Source organism: Passer domesticus, chromosome 2 (assembly GCF_036417665.1).
Source record: "Passer domesticus isolate bPasDom1 chromosome 2, bPasDom1.hap1, whole genome shotgun sequence".
Taxonomy (NCBI): domain Eukaryota; kingdom Metazoa; phylum Chordata; class Aves; order Passeriformes; family Passeridae; genus Passer; species Passer domesticus.
Genome location: NC_087475.1, coordinates 23,965,692 through 23,976,295, shown reverse-complemented (window position 1 = coordinate 23,976,295; position 10,604 = coordinate 23,965,692). Strand labels below are relative to the sequence as shown.

The 10,604-nt window shown below is 35.3% G+C and overlaps 1 long non-coding RNA gene across 1 annotated transcript in view; it reads left to right on the top strand.

Moving 5' to 3' along the window:
- The first annotated feature begins 1,075 nt into the window (after window positions 1-1,075).
- LOC135295258 (uncharacterized) overlaps window positions 1,076-10,604 on the top strand; it is a 29,744-nt gene continuing 20,215 nt past the window's right edge. Inside the window, exon 1 of the long non-coding RNA XR_010357296.1 lies at window positions 1,076-1,331. This is a non-coding gene — a long non-coding RNA (uncharacterized LOC135295258). The remainder of the gene's footprint in view (window positions 1,332-10,604) is intronic.

The window sequence follows — 10,604 nt, the reverse complement described above, 5'->3', positions numbered from 1 at the left end:
TTTTAGCTATTATTTCCGAACCTGTAGTACTGCTGATTCTTCTTCAGATCAGGCATTCACATAAACAAGTTTTGTATCTTTATCCCAAAGTAAGATGTACTGTGTTCTTAAAATACAAGGCCTAGGAAATATATATTCACTGATCTCACAGCAGTAGCATTCAGTTCCATGGTTAAAATGGATGGAAGTATGTGACAGAGAAAACAGTAGAAAAAAAAAAATAAGTGAGAAATTGCATATTATGAATGATCACTTTTTAAAAACATCCAATTTTCTCCTTGTTTCTGCCTTCTTCCTAGACTTTGGAATTTGGCACTTATAAAAAAGTACTTTGGATTGTCATTTAAAAATGGAAAGTTACTCCCACACTATTTGGACATTAAATAGGTCTCCAGCCTTGCTAGTTAGTATGTGTTAACCTTACACGTGCCATAGTGCAAGGCTGGAGCCTAACTATATTGCAGAAAGTCTGTATTTCCCAAAAATATAGGTATTCTAAAGAAGGCACGAAAGTAAAAACTACAACATGGCAAGTTAGTTTCCTAGGGTCTGTAAACCTTTTCAGAACAGGCAAAGAAATTCTGAGTGAAATCTCATAAGAATTGTATAATGACAGAAAAGAAATTGTGTAATTTGTACAAACAGAAGTGGAAAATTGGGGTGCACTCTGTTTATTTTTTATTTTACTGTACTATTATGTTGTGGTTTATTTAGAATAAAATAAAATAATATGCTTCGAGCCAAGCCTAAATAGTCCACTCAATTCTGCAAAGCCAGACTGATTGTTGGTGAACCCTTTAGGTGGGTAAGTCATCACAGCCAGGCTTCAGGAGTCCGGGCAGGGAAACCTAGGTGTCTCTTTTGTTTAGTATGACAGTTTTTGGATGAAAAAGAAGAGATTGATAGCTGGTGATTTTGTCTGCTTGTGAGTTTCACATGTCGGTGTTAGCTGTGCCTTCTGAATACGAATTGCCATAGGCAAGAAAGCATCTTTTGATTCTGCACTGAGGGCAGCAGTGTGCCACTGCGCTCGGGCACCCGCTGCCCCAGCAGAAGCTCCTCTGCTGGAGAGCCAGATGCTGGCAGTGAGACACAGCCCATCCAGCTCAGCCTTCACCACTACAGAAGTCCTTCTGAGCCTTAGAAGCGTTAAAGTAGGTCTCATGCTGATAACAAAGGTTAAGGAAATAATCTCTTTCCCTTTGCAGATAAGGACTTGAAAACTGCCTTTGCAGTGTCTCTCTCCTGTGCCGCACAGAGACATTTCTGCAGCCTGCGATTTCTCTTGCTTTAAGCAGTATTTATCAAATGGAAACATATGTATACAGTAGGTAAGTAAACATTGCCACACGTTGAAGAGGAGCTTGCTTCCTTTTTGTTTTGTTGTTGTTTTTCCTTAGCAGAAGTATTCTTAAAATATACATAGGAAAAGAAACATGATAAAGGAGCTTAATCATTTCAGCTCCCTCTGAACCATACAACAAATGAATTCTTAATCATGTTGCTCTGTGCTTGCTTGTAGTCCCTACTGAGAGAAGGATGGAACAGCCTGATTTAGACAATGCTCTATTGTTCCCAACTACTGTTTATATATACACTGAGATTGTAAAACATCTTTGGGAATAACTTAAAAAAAATTAGGATAATCTTGTAAATTTCCATAGCAGAGTGAACTAGACCTCAACTAACTTGGGCATATTAACTTATGCTTTGCAAATCACCTGTGGTTTTGGCTTCTTGTTTGCTTGGTTTATTTTTTAGTTTGATTTTTTTTTGTTTGTTTTATTGATTTTGTTTTGTTTGGTTGGTTTTTTTAACGTGTATATGACTATTCAAGAACTTTTCCCATGATTTGTGGTAACACTTCTGAGACTATGCTTTTATTCTTCTCTGACTTTCCCTTCAACCTATTGTTCTTTTCATTTCCACTCTTGAACCATGGGTTATTTTTAGAACCTCATCACAAGTACCAAGTGCCAAGTGAAATATAAGGAGTACACCAATTAAATATCAAACATAAATAATTTCACTTATATTAACCTTAAACATGAGGGACCAGATCCTCAGATCCCAATTTTTCAACAAAACAAATGAATTGAATTGAAATGAATTGCAGTGTTTCAAATGAATACCATATGCATAACTTAACAAGTGCAATCACTGTTCCATTATTCACCTCAAATAATGGCCCAATATTATTTGTTAAATCTTGCAAATTTGTCAACTTCTATTGCTTTTTTGACACTTTGTCTCTAATTCATCTTGCCCAAAATGTTATTCTTCTATGCAAACTTTGAGAAATCCTACCCTATGCAGTTAGATATAAAATCAAGTGTAATTTGAAGGTACAGGCAAAGAACCAGCCTAATTTATGTAAGATTATGTAGTTTTATTCCCAGCATGCACATTTTAGTACATTCCTGTGTACTACAATAAAATGAGCCCTAACTAACATTCGGCTTAAGAACTGCAGGAAATTAGTATTCCTTTTGTGGAATTTATTTATGCATTTTGTGAAAAATGGAAAGGAACATCAAATTTTCTCTGGTATATTTTAAAAAAGAGGTAAGAGTCACATATACTTAGTACCATTTTTGAGCTCATCAGACAGTTTTAATTTAGTCAAAGATATAATTGGGTTAGCATTTTCTTAAGCTTGCAGGTGAGGGTATGTAACTGAATATAGAGAAGTTTCACAAAATTCTACAGCTTTCTCTTCTTATATCAAACTATATAGCTAGTGATAAGTCTACTCTTACATAGCTCTGATTCTGAATTAAGATAAAAACAGATACTGAACCCGAATAAAACCTATACAGTGAATAAAATTCTCTTCTATGATTTAACCACACTCAGGAAAAAAAAAAAAATAAACAGAAGACATTTTAACATATTTTGAATTTTAATTGACATTCAGAAAATTGATTTAAACTGCATCAATTAAATAAGTCTTTTCACATCATATTCCGACTCCATGGAGAAGAGACACTATTGCCATACTGATAAATGTTCTTAAATGGAGAAAAGTTTATGTGAAAACCATTGAAGTACCTTGACATTTTCATTACTTTGTACACACATGCATGCAAAATTTACAAAACATTCTTAATTTGCTTGAAAAGATGTTTTTAGTAAGAGCAGAATGAGTCAGGCAGGAAATAAACTTCAGGAATCTATTTTTTAAAGAAAAGTCTAACAGAGGAGGGCATATTATTCTAGGTATATATTGCTATGTTTGTGAAACAGACATTGGAATAAAAAACCACAAATTATTTCAGAATCTCACCACATACATTTGAGATGTATCTTTCTATTTTGGCTTTCATTTCTATTCCAAGGTCTTTTTGACTGTTTCTATTTCTTGATTTTCTGTCTGTAGCTTCCAGTGAGTTGAGTCTCTAGTCAGACAAGTCTTCAAGCCAGTATCCTCTATTGACTGAAAAATTAAGACAAATGCTATTTAGGTTCTGAAATAGCCATTTATTCCTTCCTGATTGTATCAGCCTTTTTAATGGCAACTCTCTTCCAATTTTGCCACAGAGTTTTTTTGGGAATTCAATGTCACAGATTTTTCAATTAAAAAAACCCCCAAAAAACGGTGAAAGTTTGCTTTTTAGTATGTGTGGTTGGGTGTTGTTTGTTTGGTTGATTTTGATTGGTTTGGTTTGGGTTTTTTTAACTATGAGGGTGGTCAAACACTAGAACAGGTCACCCAGGACACTATGGAGTCTTTATCCCTGGAATTAATAAACACCTGAGTGGACATAGCCTTGAGCAAACTTCTCAAGCACACCCTGCTCTCAGCAGAGGGTGGGTCAATACAAACTGCAGAGGTGTCGTCCAGCCGAGGCCATCCCCAGATTCTGTGCTTCTGTATGTGAATAACGTAAAATGGAATGTTAGACAATTCAAGAAAGTCGCAAAAGAGAAGCTTGTAGTTGGTGCAGATGTAGCTTTCTGTCAGCAAAGAAGCAGCAGAAACATAGAATATATTTTCACTTAAAGGCATGAGACCCAGCCCATGGACTAAGAAAATTAAAATGAAATTTATTGAGGTAAGTTAACTAAACTTTTATGCCTCTCAATTATTATTTAAAAGGTTAGAGTATAACCTCATCTATAATGATGTACAGTATCTTCCACAGGAATGACTGGAATGAAACATTGAGGCTGAGTAGCTGTTCCTCCCCACCCCCACTTCCACAGAGACCTCCATTCACTATTGCCAATTTGTTTTATATTAAGCAGGGGGGCATGCTATTTACTGAGCTGGCCTGTTGTTCTGACTTGTTGCCAGATTCTCAGATTCTCATTTTTTTAACTTACCTCAGGGCACCAGCAGTTGTATTTCAGCCTGCTCCTTATGTAGCTAACCCATCCCATTCATATCCCTCGGATTGTGTCACCTTACAATGATTTTTTTACTTCAGCTTATGAAAAGTAGCATAGAGAACTGATGCTTCAGTCACAGGAAACATAACTGAATTTCTTTCTCACTCAAATAATAGAAGACAAAAAGGTAAATGTGCCTGTCTGTATGTACGTACTTTTCCCCTTGAGTAAACAGAAATTTGAAGTTAATTTGGCCTCCCCTGAAAGATTTTAAAGCTAATGTTCTTTTCCTCCTTCTCATTATACCATCAGTAGTGCCTGATTTTAAGATAAACCTGCACTCTGGAAGCCCCAAAGGAAAAACAATATCCACAGTTCTATGCAAACTAAAAATGAATAGGTCTATTGGATATATATATATCAATATTCCCATGCATCCTCATATATATAGTAGGTAAATCTTATATATTTAGAGGAGTGACATATAAATGAGTGCCACAATGGAATTCAGTGCTGGACTCTGTCCCTACTCTATTTCATGGTAGTTTCATGCAGATGTTACCACTCCAAAATTTAAGACTCTCTCAGAGACTGACATTGCCTCTCAAAATGGTACTTTTGTCCCCAACATATTTCTTGCTGAGAATGCCTAAAATTGAACCCAACAGTGCTGCACTATCCAGGTTTTTGCATTCTGAGCCTCAATAGGCGTGCATATGTCCTTTGCAATGCCTGTGAACATCTCCCCCACTCAATTTTTAGCAAACTCTGCTTATATTTCTTAATATTCCTGACACATGAGTTTACTGTGTATTTTAAGTTGATAAGCAATAGTTTTTATTTGCTTATTTCCCATTTGTTCAGCATTGATTCATCTTTCTACATGGAAGCACAAGAAGGATGGAAATATAAAACAAAGCTATTACCCCATTTCAGAGAAAACCTTCAATTAAAAGTGCTAAAAATGGTTCAAATTCTTGCTTCTGGCTAGTCTTAACAGAATTTTAAAAAAGAAAAAAAAAAAAGGAATTCCTAGAGTGGTGACCCTGTAAGAGGAATTGTCTATGTAAAGGCACACCTTGCCAGTAGAGACTAGAATTGTATGTATGCTCAAAAAAAAATCATAGAAAACATATTCACACATGTGTAAAGTTTTAGAAACATAATGAAAATAATGGAAATTATATGAAGGCAAAATAATTTGACAACTCTAACACAGTCAGGATTGTAAAAGGTTCACAAACACAGTGTATTTTATGCATCCAGTTGCCTGTATTGAAAAAAAGAAACAAACAAAAACCAAAACAAAATAAAACAAAACCAACCAAACAACAACAAAAAAAAAAGAAGTGGAGAGCTGCTTACAATTTCTACTAGCTAAGTGTCCAGGCTCATACTTTTTTCTTGGGCATATAATTTATTGTTTTGCTGTCTTGAACTGTGAATAAGCTTGTGAATTCACTCTTTTCTGCCAGCTACTGTTGTACCAACTCCTGTTCTCTGAAGAATATTCCTGTTTTTACTTCAGTGAGTTATTAAAAACTATATGCGATGACTTGTAGATAAGGAAAGCTGAATAAAGAGAGAATAGGAATAAAGTGGCCATTTAAAATGGCTTCTCAGCATCATGGGTGATGTAAGAGCAATCTGATGATTCTGTCTGACAGGGCATATAATTGACATAATGTGAGATGGGTGAGCTTCCTAGGGCAAAAGATTACTGTTATTACTACTATTATTAGTATCATCATTATCCTTACTAATTACTGTGTTTAATTTTTAATTTCTCTCTGGTTCTATCATATGCTTGGAAAATCTTATTCCCTAACCATTGTATTTAATTAGTTTTTATAGCACGAAATTGCATAAACTTTCTTAACAATACAAAATGTTATTGACTTTTTTGAGATACATATAATTTACTTTGTAAACAGCATAGGCAGAATTAAGTAAATATGCCTAAAGGACCCCAGCTCATTGCAAGGAGGAGAAGAATATCTCCTATCCTAAAGATAAGGACTTGTTTCTGGATATCTTAAAGCCAACCATGAAGATTAAAGGGTGCTTCTAAGCTATTGAGACATATCACTATCCTAATCTCTTCAACATCACTGTGAAACCCTCCATGGACATCTTATTCAGCAACATGGACAGAGGGATTGAATGCAAGTTTAGAAAATTTGCCAGTGACATCAAGCTGTCCGGTGGCATCAACATGCTGGAGGGAAGGGATCTCATCCAGAGGGCTTTACGCAAAAAAACTCATTTTGTATGGTCATTTTAAAACCCAGATTCAATCAAGACAAAACCAAACAATTAACCACATGAAACAAACCAAACAAACCAACAAACAAAAAGACAGAAAACCTTGCAGGTTCTCATAAAACTGTTTCAAAGCATTGAGAACACCTTGCAGAAATTTCCATGCATAAGCAGCCTGTTCATTTTTCATATCTCTATATTTAATTACACTGTGATAATGGTACAAACAATTGGAGATAATAACAGTACTTGCTGCAAGACAAATACACCATTTTTCATTAAAAACAAAGTGTCCATTCTGCACAGGAAAATGCTTTTTATTTAACATAGAGATTTAATTGAAACACCACTAGCAATTTTTAACATTGATCATAAATGGGTCTAAAGTTGGCTTATGGAATCACTCATCAAAATGAGCAAGGTGCACCATGCACCTGCAAATCTCTTAATTTAAGTTTTTGGATATATGTCCCTTTTTCTGTTTCTTCTTTTATCAGAGCGGATCATGATATTTTATGGGATTTGCAAGTGGCACTCAGAGTTGGAATGGAATCCAAATATCTTTACATTTCTCTTTCTGCACCAAATGTACATGTTTACCTAACATTAGATCTTCAACAATAACAGTAGTATTACATCTATTTTAAATTCAGTGCTTGCCTGCTTATCTTTTTCTTCAGTTAATATTTTTTTCATTTTGCGTCTTTAATTTTCTATCCAGTCATTTTCACGTCTAATTCTTTTTTTCTTTAGCATTTTTTATTGATCAGTATTATGGTGTTTTGTGTTTTACGTCTTTTCATCATTTGGATTGCATGCTTTGGAAGCTTTGAAGTTATCTCTATAGCAATGGCAACCTACAGTCTATGCGGGGTATTTAAAATGCACTGACTGCTGTCTGATATTTGTCTGAAGACTTTCCCTATTTTGGAGCAGGTTGTAAGAACAACTTTATAGTACCAATAAAATTTGTTTATTTTTCTTTTAATTGCAATATATGTTTTTTCTCTCCAAACAGAATTGTTGAATATAATTAAAATAAAGAGCAAACTCAATTCCAACTGAAAGCTCTTTTCTATTTTAGAGTTATCGGCTGTTTCTTTGAAGGGCGTGGCAGAAGAAAAAAGAAGCAGGACAATTAGAAGAGGGAGTGAGAGGAAAAACTGACTAAGATATAAAAAACAAAGAACACATGTTATTAAAAACAAATCACCCACTTATCAGCCTACTTGGTCTATTTCTCCAGTGCTTTCTATTTAAAAACAAAAACCAGAAAACCAGAATAGACTGATTCTATCAGACCTGGGTACAAAAATGACAAAAACTACTGGGTCAAAAATTTGTGTTTGAAATGTTTAAACCAGAAGTCTTATGTTTTTGACAAGATCAGAAGACATTTGCAGTGTTGGCCTCAGAAAATGAGAAGGCTGTGGACAGGTAGTTCTTCCCAGAGAAGAATTGAAAAGGCTGTGGGGACAAGAATTTTTTTAGGGCATGTAGCAATTCATGGTTCAGGAAATGGATTTCTCTGACCAGTTTGACTGAACTGACAACTGTTCAAAACATTCTCCTCAGGTAGCCTTTCTTTATGCAACTTATCTTTTATGGCAATTGAAAGAGAGAAACTGCTGCTTTAGTGAAGCTCTTCGTTCAGCATAAGGAGACAAGGACTGCTTGATACCCCTTATAAGTACACTATTGAAATCTGAAATTCATAGATAACATAGGGAAGAAAGCAACTACTTTACTTTATTAACTTAACAGGGATTTTTCCCCTGACTGCAAAAAACACAGCTGTCTTGCCAGACCTGCCTGAAGGAATTTGAAGAAGGGTACATGGTAAGGCACTTTTCATCGACTATGACAAGTATTTGTGAAAGTGCAGTTTATTTTGTGCTTAAAAGACAATGGTTCATAGACTTCTGGGACATCATTAATGACATATACAGTTGCTATAAGGAGTAACTACAGTTGAAGAATAAAATTTAATTACAAACAGATTGCTTCCCTTGTTGTAACACTTTCATCATAACACAAAATGTTAGGCTTCCATAATTAAATCCTACTTAAACTAGACTTTTATTTTATATTTTAAAAAATAAAATAAAAACATCTTCATTTGAAGGAAAAAAAATCCAGTAAAAGTGCCATAATATTTTGTATTTAATTCTTGTGGTTACTTACTGTGACCATGAAAAAAATCCCTATAAATTTAAAATGTAATCAGACTTTGTCTGACAGTAAATTCTAGTGCATTACATGTTTAACTATTAAAATAAATATCTCCACTGTCCTTTTTTTTTTTTCCTACACATGTAGTTCTGGAAAAGGATCAGGTTACCCTTTGTCTTTTTCCTGGCTAATGTTACCTGTATGTTTTGGTGTTTCTGCCTCTTTAAAGTAAGAGTTTAAACTGTAGAGAAACTGTAAAGCCCCAGGAAAAGAAGAATCAACCTTATAACGAAAAAGTCTTTTACATGTAGCATTGGATATGAATTCTTAGCAAGTTTCAGGTCTTGAATGTGACTGAGACCAGTCACATTCTGAGTAGGCAAAATAATTTCTTATTTCTCACATGCACTCTTTTATAAAGTACTAATTTATATGAAATAAAAATAGATAATTTTAACCTGAATTATTAAAGAAAAGCTAGTTAATGGGAAAGAGCTCATAAAGACTAATTAGGGAAATTAGGGTAAGCAACAGAATTCTGAATTCTTTATACAGCAGATCATACCCTGCATTCATTGGGCAATTCAGCCCCACACAGCTGTTTGCTCACTTCCTCTCCCAGTGGGAGAGAGAACAAAAAAGGTAAAAAACTAGAAAACTCTTGGATTGAGATAAAGACCGCTTGATAAGTGAAGAAAAAGCCATGCACATAAGCAAAACAAAACCAAGGAATTAATTCACCACTTCTCATTGTCAGGTGGTGTTCAGCCATCTCCAGTAAATCTGGGCTCCATAAAGTGTAACAGGAGGTTGGAAGGACAAACAGCACTGCTCTGAACATACCCACTTCCTGCTTCTTCCCCCAGCTCTATCTGCTGATCATGTTGCTGTATGGTGGGATAGCCCTCTGGTTAGTTGGAGTCAACTGTCCCAGCTGTGTCCCCTCCCAGCTCCTTGGGTAAAACCCCAGCCCTCTTACTCAGTGGTGTGGGGAGAAATTCAGAAAAGTCCTTGCAGCTGTGCAAGTGTTGCTCAGCAGTAATTCTATTCCTGTTCACCATGGGGCTCCCCTGGACTCGTTTGCCTGAGTGTCCTTGCTGTGTCGGGTGCCCAGTGCTGCAGGCAATATCTAGACTTGCTGGATGAGGAATGCTGCATTTCATTTAATGTATCCTGAGATACTGTTGGTCACCTTCCCTGACAAAGCTTACTGATGGAGTCTCATGTATGCAAGGGACCCCATGCACTTTTCTGCAAATCTGTGTCCCAGCTTGTCCATCATGTACATGTCTCATGTATAGTTATAATTTATGAGTCTATGAATTGGTTATTATGAGAAAAAAGGGTGCTAAAGAATAACATTTTTGATTGCTTCCCAAGGTGACGTTGCATCTTGCTAGCTTTTGTCTGCTTTGTGATGTAGCTGTTTTGAACTTGGAACTTATCCTTGTGAGAATTAATCTGCAGTGCTTTTAATAGAGACCTATAATTCATCATTTGTTCAGTTCTATTAAAAAGAAATCTGTATAATAGACTTTTTTTAATTTAAAAAAATAAAAATTAAAGGCAAAGTGAATTCCAATAAACATAGAAAATAATGAGTTAGACGTGTGTTTTGATCTAAGGCAAATTCCTTACAACATTGTCTTTCCCAGAAAATTTCTTTCTTCTTCTGATTTACTGGTTCCTTTAAGTGAATTTGAGGATTGAGAGTTGTGTTTTAATACACATTTGTTATATTTACTAAGAGGGTTCAGAAGTTATTTAGCAGTTGCATTACATGAGCAAATTAATTTGGTATTGGATTACAAGTTTTAGGCAGTTTCCTCTTGTACCGT